The sequence below is a fragment of the Bombina bombina genome, chromosome 1 (genome assembly GCF_027579735.1).
Source record: "Bombina bombina isolate aBomBom1 chromosome 1, aBomBom1.pri, whole genome shotgun sequence".
In the NCBI taxonomy this organism is placed as follows: Eukaryota; Metazoa; Chordata; class Amphibia; order Anura; family Bombinatoridae; genus Bombina; species Bombina bombina.
In genome coordinates this window covers 855,474,467-855,487,641 of record NC_069499.1, presented here as the reverse complement: position 1 = coordinate 855,487,641, position 13,175 = coordinate 855,474,467, and the positions used below count along the sequence as shown (strand labels likewise).

At 41.7% G+C, this 13,175-nt stretch overlaps 1 protein-coding gene across 6 annotated transcripts in view; it reads left to right on the top strand.

The window, feature by feature from the left end:
- The window catches only part of CHD9 (chromodomain helicase DNA binding protein 9), a 648,673-nt gene that overhangs the window by 116,436 nt on the left and 519,062 nt on the right, over positions 1-13,175 (top strand). For 4 of the 6 annotated variants that reach the window (XM_053699510.1, XM_053699505.1, XM_053699506.1 and 1 more), the window contains exon 2: positions 8,213-8,373. The exons of 1 other annotated variant lie outside the window; for it this stretch is intronic. The gene's annotated coding sequence lies outside the window, so the exon portion shown is untranslated. Of the gene's footprint in view, positions 1-8,212; positions 8,391-13,175 lie in introns of all 6 variants that reach the window. One more of the 6 variants, XM_053699502.1, reaches the window with a different exon arrangement.

Below are 13,175 nucleotides of genomic sequence, written 5' to 3'. Positions count from 1 at the left end.
TTAGTTATGTTATCTTACTAATGGGAACAAAACCTTTGCTAAAAGTTGTGTTGTTTTAAAGTTGATGCTATAACTGTTTCTCAGTTCATTATCTCAACTGTCATTTAATCGTTTAAGTACCTCTTTGAGGCACAGTACGTTTTTGCTAAAAAAGATTATAACCAGGTTGCAAGTTATTGCTAGTGTGTTAAACATGTCTGACTCAGAAGATATCTGTGTCATTTGTTCCAATGCCAAGGTGGAGCCCAATAGAAATTTATGTACTAACTGTATTGATGCTACTTTAAATAAAAGTCAATCTGTACAATGTGAACAAATTTCACCAATCTGCGAGGGGAGAGTTATGCCGACTAACTCGCCTCACGCGGCAGTACCTGCATCTCCCGCCCGGGAGGTGCGTGATATTATGGCGCCTAGTACATCTGGGCGGCCATTACAGATAACATTACAAGATATGGCTACTGTTATGACTGAAGTTTTGTCTAAATTACCAGAACTAAGAGGCAAGCGTGATCACTCTGGGGTGAGAACAGAGTGCGCTGACAATACTAGGGCCATGTCTGATACTGCGTCACAGCTTGCAGAGCATGAGGACGGAGAGCTTCATTCTGTGGGTGACGGTTCTGATCCAAACAGATTGGATTCAGATATTTCAAATTTTAAATTTAAATTGGAGAACCTCCGTGTATTACTAGGGGAGGTCTTAGCAGCTCTCAATGATTGTAACACCGTTGCAATACCAGAGAAACTATGTAGGTTGGATAAATACTTTGCGGTACCGGCGAGTACTGACGTTTTTCCTATACCTAAGAGATTAACTGAAATTGTTACTAAGGAGTGGGATAGACCCGGTGTGCCGTTCTCACCCCCTCCAATATTTAGAAAGATGTTTCCAATAGACGCCACCACTCGGGACTTATGGCAAACGGTCCCTAAGGTGGAGGGAGCAGTTTCTACTCTAGCTAAGCGTACCACTATCCCGGTGGAGGATAGCTGTGCCTTTTCAGATCCAATGGATAAAAAATTAGAGGGTTACCTTAAGAAAATGTTTGTTCAACAAGGTTTTATTTTGCAACCCCTTGCATGTATCGCGCCGATTACGGCTGCGGCAGCATTTTGGATTGAGTCTCTGGAAGAGAACCTTAGTTCATCTACGCTAGACGACATTATGGACAGGCTTAGAGTCCTTAAACTAGCTAATTCATTCATTTCGGAGGCCGTAGTACATTTAACCAAACTTACGGCTAAGAACTCAGGATTCGCCATACAGGCACGTAGGGCACTGTGGCTAAAATCCTGGTCAGCTGATGTTACTTCTAAGTCCAAATTACTTAATATACCTTTCAAGGGGCAGTCCTTATTTGGGCCCGGTTTGAAAGAAATTATCGCTGACATTACAGGAGGTAAGGGCCACGCCCTACCTCAAGACAAAGCCAAAGCTAAGGCTAGACAGTCTAATTTTCGTCCCTTTCGGAATTTCAAAACAGGAGCAGCATCAACCTCCACTGCACCAAAACAGGAAGGAGCTGTTGCTCGTTACAGGCAAGGCTGGAAGCCCAACCAGTCCTGGAACAAGGGCAAACAGGCCAGGAAACCTGCTGCTGCCCCAAAGACAGCATGAACCGAGAGCCCCCGATCCGGGACCGGATCTAGTGGGGGGCAGACTTTCTCTCTTCGCCCAGGCCTGGGCAAGAGATGTTCAGGATCCCTGGGCGCTAGAGATCATATCTCAGGGATACCTTCTAGACTTCAAATTATCTCCCCCAAGAGGGAGATTTCATCTGTCAAGATTGTCAACAAACCAGATAAAGAAAGAAGCGTTTCTACGCTGTGTACAAGATCTGTTATTAATGGGAGTGATCCATCCGGTTCCGCGGTCGGAACAAGGACAAGGGTTCTACTCAAACCTGTTTGTGGTTCCCAAAAAAGAGGGAATTTTCAGACCAATCTTAGATTTAAAGATTCTAAACAAATTCCTAAGAGTTCCATCGTTCAAAATGGAAACTATTCGGACAATCTTGCCCATGATCCAAAAGGGTCAGTACATGACCACAGTGGATTTAAAAGATGCTTACCTTCACATACCGATCCACAAAGATCATCACCGGTATCTACGGTTTGCCTTCCTAGACAGGCACTACCAGTTTGTAGCTCTTCCATTCGGATTGGCTACGGCCCCAAGAATTTTCACAAAGATTCTAGGTGCCCTCCTGGCGGTACTAAGACCGCGAGGGATTTCGATAGCTCCGTACCTAGACGACATTCTAATACAAGCTTCAAGCTTTCAAACTGCCAAGTCTCATACAGAGTTAGTTCTGGCATTTCTAAGGTCGCATGGATGGAAAGTGAACGAAAAGAAGAGTTCTCTTTTTCCTCTCACAAGAGTTCCATTCTTGGGGACTCTTATAGATTCTGTAGAAATGAAGATTTACCTGACAGAGGACAGGTTAACAAAGCTTCAAGATGCATGCCGTGTCCTTCATTCCATTCAACACCCGTCAGTAGCTCAATGCATGGAGGTGATCGGCTTAATGGTAGCGGCAATGGACATAGTACCTTTTGCACGCCTACACCTCAGACCGCTGCAATTGTGCATGCTAAGTCAGTGGAATGGGGATTACTCAGATTTGTCCCCTACTCTGAATCTGAATCAAGAGACCAGAAATTCTCTTCTATGGTGGCTTCATCGGCCACACCTGTCCAGGGGGATGCCATTCAGCAGGCCAGACTGGACAATTGTAACAACAGACGCCAGCCTACTAGGTTGGGGCGCTGTCTGGAATTCTCTGAAGGCTCAGGGATTATGGAATCAGGAGGAGAGTCTCCTTCCAATAAACATTCTGGAATTGAGAGCAGTTCTCAATGCCCTTCTGGCTTGGCCCCAATTAACAACTCGGGGGTTCATCAGGTTTCAGTCGGACAATATCACGACTGTAGCTTACATCAACCATCAGGGAGGGACAAAAAGCTCCCTAGCAATGATGGAAGTATCAAAGATAATTCGATGGGCAGAGTCTCACTCTTGCCACCTGTCAGCAATCCACATCCCGGGAGTGGAGAACTGGGAGGCGGATTTCTTGAGTCGCCAGACTTTTCATCCAGGGGAGTGGGAACTTCATCCGGAGGTCTTTGCCCAAATACTTCGACGTTGGGGCAAACCACAGATAGATCTCATGGCGTCTCGCCAGAACGCCAAGCTTCCTCACTACGGGTCCAGATCCAGGGATCCGGGAGCGGTTCTGATAGATGCTTTGACAGCACCTTGGAACTTCGGGATGGCTTATGTGTTTCCACCCTTCCCGCTGCTTCCTCGATTGATTGCCAAAATCAAACAGGAGAGAGCATCTGTGATTCTAATAGCGCCTGCATGGCCACGCAGGACTTGGTATGCAGATCTAGTGGACATGTCATCCTGTCCGCCTTGGTCTCTACCTCTAAGACAGGACCTTCTGATACAGGGTCCGTTCAAACATCAAAATCTAACTTCTCTGAAGCTGACTGCTTGGAAATTGAACGCTTGATTTTATCAAAACGTGGTTTTTCTGAGTCGGTTATTGATACCCTGATACAGGCTAGGAAGCCTGTTACCAGAAAGATTTACCATAAAATATGGCGCAAATACCTATACTGGTGTGAATCCAAACGTTACTCCTGGAGTAAGGTTAGGATCCCTAGGATATTGTCTTTTCTACAAGAAGGTTTAGAAAAGGGTTTATCGGCTAGCTCATTAAAGGGACAGATCTCAGCTCTGTCCATCTTGTTACACAGGCGTCTGTCAGAAAATTCAGACATCCAGGCCTTTTGTCAGGCTTTAGCTAGGATCAAGCCTGTGTTTAAAACTGTTGCTCCGCCATGGAGTTTAAACTTAGTTCTTAACGTTTTACAGGGTGTTCCGTTTGAACCCCTTCATTCCATTGATATGAAATTGTTATCTTGGAAAGTTCTGTTTTTAATGGCTATTTCCTCGGCTCGAAGAGTCTCTGAGTTATCAGCATTACATTGTGATTCTCCTTATCTGATCTTTCACTCAGACAAGGTAGTTCTGCGTACTAAACCTGGGTTCTTACCTAAGGTTGTCTCTAACAGGAATATCAATCAAGAGATTGTTGTTCCATCCTTGTGTCCAAATCCTTCTTCAAAGAAGGAACGTCTTCTACACAATCTGGATGTAGTTCGTGCCCTCAAGTTCTACTTGCAGGCAACTAAAGATTTTCGCCAAACTTCTTCCCTGTTTGTCGTTTATTCTGGACAGAGGAGAGGTCAAAAAGCTTCTGCTACCTCTCTCTCTTTTTGGCTTCGTAGCATAATACGTTTAGCCTATGAGACTGCTGGACAGCAGCCTCCTGAAAGAATTACAGCTCATTCCACTAGAGCTGTGGCTTCCACTTGGGCCTTTAAGAATGAGGCCTCTGTTGAACAGATTTGCAAGGCTGCAACTTGGTCTTCGCTTCATACTTTTTCCAAATTTTACAAATTTGACACTTTTGCTTCTTCGGAGGCTATTTTTGGGAGAAAGGTTCTTCAGGCAGTGGTTCCTTCTGTATAATGAGCCTGCCTATCCCTCCCGTCATCCGTGTACTTTTGCTTTGGTATTGGTATCCCAGAAGTAATGATGACCCGTGGACTGATCACACATAACAGAAGAAAACATAATTTATGCTTACCTGATAAATTCCTTTCTTCTGTTGTGTGATCAGTCCACGGCCCGCCCTGTTTTTAAGGCAGGTAAATATCTTTTAAATTATACTCCAGTCACCACTTCACCCTTGGTTACTCCTTTCTCGTTGATTCTTGGTCGAATGACTGGGACTGACGTAGAGGGGAGGAGCTATATCAGCTCTGCTGGGTGAATCCTCTTGCATTTCCTGTTGGGGAGGAGTTATATCCCAGAAGTAATGATGACCCGTGGACTGATCACACAACAGAAGAAAGGAATTTATCAGGTAAGCATAAATTATGTTTTCCTTGGCCCAAGTGATAGTTGACCTTGTACAAGTCACCTACTGCAAAATAGGCAAAGCATCCCAACACCTTAGTATTTGCTGCACCATATTGAAATTTTAGGTTTTACACACTGTGTGGCAGCAGCCTCTCATGCTGCCATCTCCTTACATGAACTCTGATTGACAAATTAGAACTGAAAAGCTAGCTGAGGGACTTCCTGTGGGTGGAGCGTGTAACAGGAGTACACGCTAGAGCTCGGTGAGAGAGAGACGATTATCAACGGAGCCCGCTGAAACTCTCCTATTGTCTGGAGTGAGAGACCGGCTTGGGGAGAACACAATACGGCAAAGGAAGTCCCATATACTGATATCCAGCTGAATGGTATCAGCCTCGGTCACACACACAACACCAACAGCTACACTGGAGAGCGGCAGCGGTCGGATGACGAAGTTCCCCCAATAGACGCTGTACCCATACCAACGGACTGCACCATTACCGGAACACACCCCTGTGAGGGGGTGGCGTGGTAACAGCCGCGCAGACAAGTCGACAGCCTGGGAACAGACGGGAGGTGTCTCGACTGGACCTAGGCAAATGGCAGAGGAGACAAACTTTTGACAAGGCTGCAGGACGGCAGACGAACAGCAGACCATGCAAGTATAGCCTTTGAAGACAGTGGTGTTTGAAGCGTTCGTCTGTGTGCCTGCTTATGAATTGAAAAGGGTATTGGCAGCAAAGAGCTATGTTATAATGAGGGATGAAGAGTGACCGTTTTATTTACTTTCCGCTCAGCGCTGTTAGGTACTTGGTTGTGTCAGGACTGCTGGAGAATTATGATAATCCACTACCGTATCAACGTACTAAGCTAAGACATAAAGCCTGGAGGTGGTAAAAGGCAGTCAGTTTGGAAAGTTGCGCTTATAAGACACAGAGCTCTCAGGGAACGCTAAGGCCAGAGCAGATCAGTGGAATTGTTTGTGGAGAATCTGCAGTTATTTTGTAGCAAATTAGAGAAACCCAAGAAGGCTTATAAAAGGCCAAGTGAGGAGAAAAGTAGTTGGGGACTCCATACTGAGTTGGCTTTATTTTTCATTGCTTTTACACAGTTATATAGCGGGACTCTGGCTGCAACATTGGGATGGGAGGAGGAAAGAGTTAATCCTGCAACCACTTTGTTAACAGGAAGTCTGATTTCCTTTAAACTGCGCCCTGAAGAGTAAGGGGCATTGACTTTGAGGAGAAGGGAAACATCATTGGAAGTTTATGTAATGAGAGATCTATGCTCTGTGTAAGAATAGGAAATTACTTACATAGAAATCTCAATATCTGGAGATAACTAAAGGACTAATAGTAAATTCATCCAACTACACATATGGACTGAGAGAACAGCAAATTATTAAAGTTATCACTGTGACAATTGTTAACTGATGCATTTATTGTGCCGCTCTTGGTTTTAATTATTATGCATGCTGGCAAGGCAAGATTCTGATCATATCACTTGTAGATATTTCCCAGGTGGTTATAACATCTGTTTAGGTTGACTGAGTCCGGTCGTTGTTGTTTTTCTTTTAGTCAGCAGAAATACCTTGCTTCACTGTACAGGTTAATAAATTACAGAGTCAAGGAAAAAGGATACTGAGGAGTTAGTAAAGTGAGCTGGTCAGTCCAGAAAGGGAACAGGGCACTTAGGATTACAATAACTGTTTTATAGGTTGAGCCAATCAGTTGTAGACAGGAAGACAGTCAGAAAGTGCTGGATAACTGGGGCAGATTACTGGCTTTATTATTCTGTTCAAGGTTGTAGGGGAGCGTGAACATTCTGTGCTGAGTCGCAGGGAGAGAGGGGATGTAGCGAGATAGTTAGGTACGCTCATTTTATTTAGTATTTCACATACCACATAATAGAACATATAGGCATTAGTAGCCCCACTTGGACTCCGTAGGGGGAGTTCATTTATTCTTTTTTAATTACACCAGTAAAACGCATTACACTTGCAACCACAGTTGCAATAGAACTTTAGGCACCATTAGTTAGAGTGCACATGATCCACTCTGGTTTAGTTGAAGTGGTCTGAATCACTTTTTTTTCTTTTTTTCTTATAATCACAATTAAATCAAACCCTCAATCACATTATTACAGTACCACACACTTCATGGAGAGATATATCCCTAATCTGAAAGTTAGGTCCCCCACAATGCCCCCTAAGAGAGACAAAAAGTCTAAATCTGCCCAAGAGATAGGTACTGAGGACAATATGGATCCCCAGTTACCTGGTACGGAGAAACAGTTGACACTCAATCAACTTGCAGAAATGCTTTTACCACAATTTGACTCAGTCAAAAAAGAGATAGCCACTCTTTCCACTGAGATTAGATCTTTTTCAAATAGGATTTTAGAAGTGGAAGAAAGACTCTCAGTAGTTGAGGATAGACAAAACACTAGACACCACGTGGGCCAACTATGAGAGTAAAATTAAAATGATGCAATCTAAAATAGAAGATCTGGAAGACAGGTCTTGTAGGAACAATATTCTCATAGTTGGCCTACCTGAATCCAGCGAATATTCAGATCTAGTATTGTTTGCTTCAGTCACCTTACCTCAATTGTTAGGGATGCAGCTGGTAGAAAAAATTCACGTAGAAAGAGCTCACAGGACAGGAGGAATAAGGGATTCACAAGAAGGTAATCAGCGCCCCAGGATGGTAATAATTAAATATTTGAATTTCCAACATAAAATAGAGATCATGAGACATTATAGGAAACTTCCAGGGTTCAAGATAGGTATGAGGCCTGTCTATCTGTTTCAGGACTTCTCAATGGAGACCTCCTCCAAGAGAAAGGCAATGGCGCCTTACTGTTCTAGCTTAATTAAAGCAGGGATTCAGGCTAATATGAGATATCCAGCTAAAATTGTAATCCTTTCAGAGGGGAGTGTGACTGTATTGAATACACCAACAGAAGCTAAACAATATTGTATAGAAAAGGGTATTGTATTATGATAGAATGCCTATGTTTATGCAGTAATTTGGAAATGGTAGATGTACAATGTGTTTGTCAGTTATTTTGTTTGCAGCGGGGGGATGGGGGCTCCCTGTGTGTTTTTTTTTGTTTTTTGTTTTTCTCTTTCTTTTTTTCTCTATCTTCCCACTCTTCGTTTCCTTTTTCTTCTCCTTCTTCTTCTTCTTCCCTGTTTTATTTCTCCAGTATCCCCCTCTTTTGCTTATATGTGTGCCTTGAGACGAAATAAGCTCGTTCTGTGTATTACAGGTCTACCCATAAGCGGCCTTGAACACCCGATCCCGTATGATCTCGGAAGTGGAGCAGGGCTGGGCCTGGTCAATACCGGGCTGGGTGACCGCCAGGGAACAGCAGGTGTGGTAGAACACTTGGAAAAGGCAATGGTTAGAGTAGTCCTCACATCAGGGAAGGTAGGAAGAAGATTAAGGTATCTGATAATGGTTTTTATAATAAAAATTCTTTTTTTTAAATGTTTAAATGTGTATCTTGGAATGTAGGAGGTATCACCTCCCCTAGTAAAAGGAAAAATGTGCTTAGATTGTTAAAGCGCCAAAAGTCAGACGTTATTTTTTTGCAAGAGCTGCATTTGAAAGAGGCGGAAATAAATAAACTGCATACTAATTGGATTGCTGAAATCATAGCAACTCCTTGCAATAGTAGGAAACGCGGAGTAGCCATAATTTTTAACAAAAATCTTACATATGTGATAAAGAATCAAATGCTAGACCCAAGCGGGAGATATATAGTTGTACAAGTTGAAATTAATAAGAGGTTGTGGACTTTTTGTAACATATATGCCCCAAATGAAACTGAGCCAGATTTTTGGGATACGATAAAAAAGAAAGTGGCTAAATATTTAGGACAAAACATAGTGATGGCCGGTGACTTTAATGCGACGATGTGCCCAGAAATTGATAGGCTAAGATCACGGGCTGTTAGGAAACACAATAGAGAGGCAAAGCTCTTACAAGAGTTTGCAAAGTCACTTAAATTAAGAGATATATGGCGTGTGCAGCATCCGGATGAGCGTGCTTTTTCTTGCGAATCCACAACATTCAATAATTTTTCACTCATAGATATGTTTCTTATTGATGAAAGGCTACTGACCTTGGGAATAGTGACACATATCGAGGAGATAATTATTTCAGACCATGCGATAATAAGTTTGAAGCTCGAAGATCAGATAAGCAAAGGCAGAAGTAGTAATTCATTTAGCTTTCCTAAATATATGTTCTTAGATGAACAATTCCGGAATTTCTTATCCGAACGATGGAGGGCGTATCTTAGTCAGAATAGCCCGGGGGTAAGCAGTCCAGAAATATTATGGGAAGCAGGGAAAGCAGTGATGCGAGGTGAGGTTAAAAATTATATGGTTACAAGGAAGAGGAGGCTAACAGAAAGAGAGATTCAACTTGCGAACCAACGTAAAAATACATACAGGCGGTATGTGGCCTCCCCAAATAGCTCCTCCTGGAAGCGTTATAAAGCAGCTAAGCAAGAACGTGAGACATTCCTGAGAGAAAAAGGGGCAAGGGAAGACACACGAATAAGGGCATTCTGTCAAGGATTTCAGGGGATAGCCACCAAACATTTGGCAAAGCTAATCAATTATAGGAAAAAAGCAACGTAATTCCACTTGTCAAGGAAGGGTCTAAAGCGCTCACCCACACAACAGAGATACAGGAACTGTACTCGAAGAAAGATAGCGATAAGTTAAGAATGTCGGATTTCTGGCAAAAGATCCAGGTTCCAACTATAGATAAAGAAGAATTAAATCGGATGAATTCCCCAATAACGGAGGATGAAATTAAAAACATGATAGACAAAATTAAAACCAATAAAGCCGCGGGGCCGGACGGATTACCGGCAGAGTTTTACAAAATTATCAAGAATGACATTTCAGGTACACTTGTGGAACTTTATAATAGTTATTTTGTACAGGGGAATCTAAAATCACCTTACTTTACGGAGTCAACTGTGACTTTAATTCACAAGAAAGGGAAAGCAACGGATGAATTGGGGTCTTACCGACCGATTTCACTCCTGAAATGTCTGTGAAATGTTAAATTAATGATCCAGGATAACTAACACCCTACGCATATTCCTAACCGGGTTTCTCCCTGGAATGAATCCTGATTGATCACTGTGTATTAGTTTGCCTATCCCTTTCTTTAATCTCTCTGCAATAATGGCGATTTCACCGCCATTATTGCAGAGAGATTAAAGAAAGGGATAGGCAAACTAATACACAGTGATCAATCAGGATTCATTCCAGGGAGAAACCCGGTTAGGAATATGCGTAGGGTGTTAGTTATCCTGGATCATTACTTTAACATTTCACAGACACTAAAGAAAAATTCACAATCAGACTTAGCTATGCTTACGATAGACGCAGAGAAAGCGTTTGATTCCATAATTTGGGATCACTTATTTATGTCTCTCAAGAAATTTGGTTTTGATGGAAACCTATTTCAGATGATTAAAAGGATATATACTAATCCACGCTCCCAACTGTTGGTTAACGGTGAATTATCTCGGTTTATAACTCTCCAAAGGGGCACGAGACAGGGCTGCCCACTTTCGCCCTTACTTTTTGATTTAGCTCTAGAGCCATTGGCGGTCCAACTCAGGCAAGAATTAAAGGGAATAGTATGTGGGGAACATAGTATTGTAACTTCTCTGTATGCTGATGACATTATGTTATTTTTACAAAACACCAAAGAGAGTATTCCTAGATGTTTGGCAATTATTAACAATTTTACTTCCTTTTCTGGATACAAAATTAATAAGGAAAAGTCAGAGCTATTATGGATACACCAGACAAGAACGAGCTTGGCACAACATGGCCTTAAAGTTGTTAAATCGCTAAACTATTTAGGTATTAAAATAAGTAATAATCCCAAAGAATGGTATAATCTCAATTACTCAGAGTTTTTTGATAGTCTAGCGGGTAGATTAGGTAACTGGAACATACAATACTTATCGCTTTCTGCAAAAATTGTTTTGATAAAAACAATTGCCTTCCCTCGGTTATTGTTCCTAATGCAAAACCTACCATTATTAATTAATAAAAGAGATGTTGCTAGATATAATAGAGCGTGTGCGCAGTTTTTATGGAACAAGAAGAAAAGCCGTATAGCCATTGAGAAACTTGCTCAAAGCAAAAGATTTGCAGGGTTGGCCCTGCCAGACATTGTCAGATATAACATAGTAGCCCTCCTGAAATTTGGCATAGACTGGGTAACAGAAGAGAATTATGTGACCTATTTTGATTTGGAATCCATGCTGGTAAAACCTTTTGATCTTAAGTCAATATTACATCACCCATTCAGGAGACTTCCAAGCAATGTCAGTACGTTGTTAACCTTTGCCTATGTGGTTCAGGCATGGCAGAAATTCTGTGGATTAGTAGGTCAGGATTTTCACTTATCTAAATATTTGCCACTCAGTGGTACCCCTGATTTTATCCCAGGGATTAATGACAACTCGGTTTTCAAAATCTGGGCACAGAGAGGGTTACGTTATTTTTCTCAGTTAGTTCAGGATGATGGGCAAGTGATACATACATTTGCAACATTGGCTGAGCAGTTTCGGTTACCTAAGAATACATTCTTTGCTTACTTACAAGCCAGGAGTTATCTTTTAAAAGCTCTGCAAACACACAGAATCGTGTGGGATCCAGGAATTGATTCAGGAGTGAAATTATATGCGGGCGGGAGAAGATCTATATCAAATTGGTACAAACTTCTACTAAACATATCTGGGAAAGAAAACATTAATAAAAGGAGAATGTTTCTTATTAAGTATATCAATTCGGTACAATCCGAAGAGAGTGAACGCAGCATCAAATTAGCAGACGCGGCCACTAGAGTAATAAGTTGGAAAGAATCGCAAGTTAAACTTTTAAACAATTTTTATCTAACCCCAAAGAGGATGAGTAAATGGGTAAAAAACGGGGATATGGGGAAATGCTTTAAATGTCAGAAAGCAGGTGCGGATCTACTACATTGTATATGGGATTGTCCCATAATTCAACAGTTCTGGTGCAAAATACAATTCTGGGTGAACAGGTTTTTGCAAGAGGAGAGTGTGTTTCATTTAAGAGATATTTTTCTTCTAAAAGAATATGGGTGTAATAAAGGAGAGGGACAATTAATTAACAAGTTCATTTTGGCCGCCCGGCATATGATATTTTGCAAATGGGGCGCTCACGAGGCCCCGACGGTATGCGAGTTCTCCAATTTGATCAAGGTACAAATGATTTCAGAAAGGCAGTATTTATCCGGGGGGTCGGAAAAAGCCGTGAGGCTCTTCTTTGACAAGTGGAAAAGGGTAATTTTATCCTGGCCCCAGCAGGACCAGATTCAATTTGTTCTTCCCTTGAAGAAGAACATAAATTTCATGACGCTAGTTGTGGGTGAGGTTCTCCCGGTCGATTGGCTGTAAAACATGCAGAAGGGGTTCGGGACTACGACACTATACAGGCAGCTCGTAGATTTATTCCGGCTTTTGTTTTTCGGTGATGGTTCTTTTTCTTCCATGTTTTTTTTTTTTTTACTCTCCCCATCTCCCCCTATCACAGAATGCCGTGCGGGCAGTTATAACGGCGACAATTTTTATTTCTTTTTTTCTTTTTTTTTTGATTCTCGAGTTTGGAACAAGGAGCCATAACAGAACCGCCTGATACGCGGATTATTTAACTGTAAAATTTAAATAGCTGTTTTGGTTGTTGTGATGTGTGAAGTTCTCAATAAAAATATTATAAAAAAAAAAAAAAAAAATAGAACTGAAAATATTTGATTTGCAATCAACAAAATGTTTCTTCAGTCTTATACTTTGAAATTTTCCGTTACCCTGCCCATGCAAAATTTTTAGACTGGTCTCCCTTGAAGACCACACTTTGCCAATGGTCTTTTGAGGAAGCTTTTGCTTACTTGGGTAAGATGTTTCTGGGTTATCTGGGCTTTAAATTGTGGATGCAGATAATGTATTCTGCAGTGATGTTAGCTTGATATATTTGTCTCTTGAATGTGTAGGTTTTCCTGGGCATAGCTTTGGATGAAAATAATTTGGTTTCAGAAAATCTTACCAGTGTGTGCTGTATTGTTCTGTTAAAAATATTCAACTTTGCTGCAATGGGGCTCATGGAAAGTTTTCAGCAACTCGTCTTACAAAGCTCTAACAGAAACATTAGTAGATACACTAGTAGGAC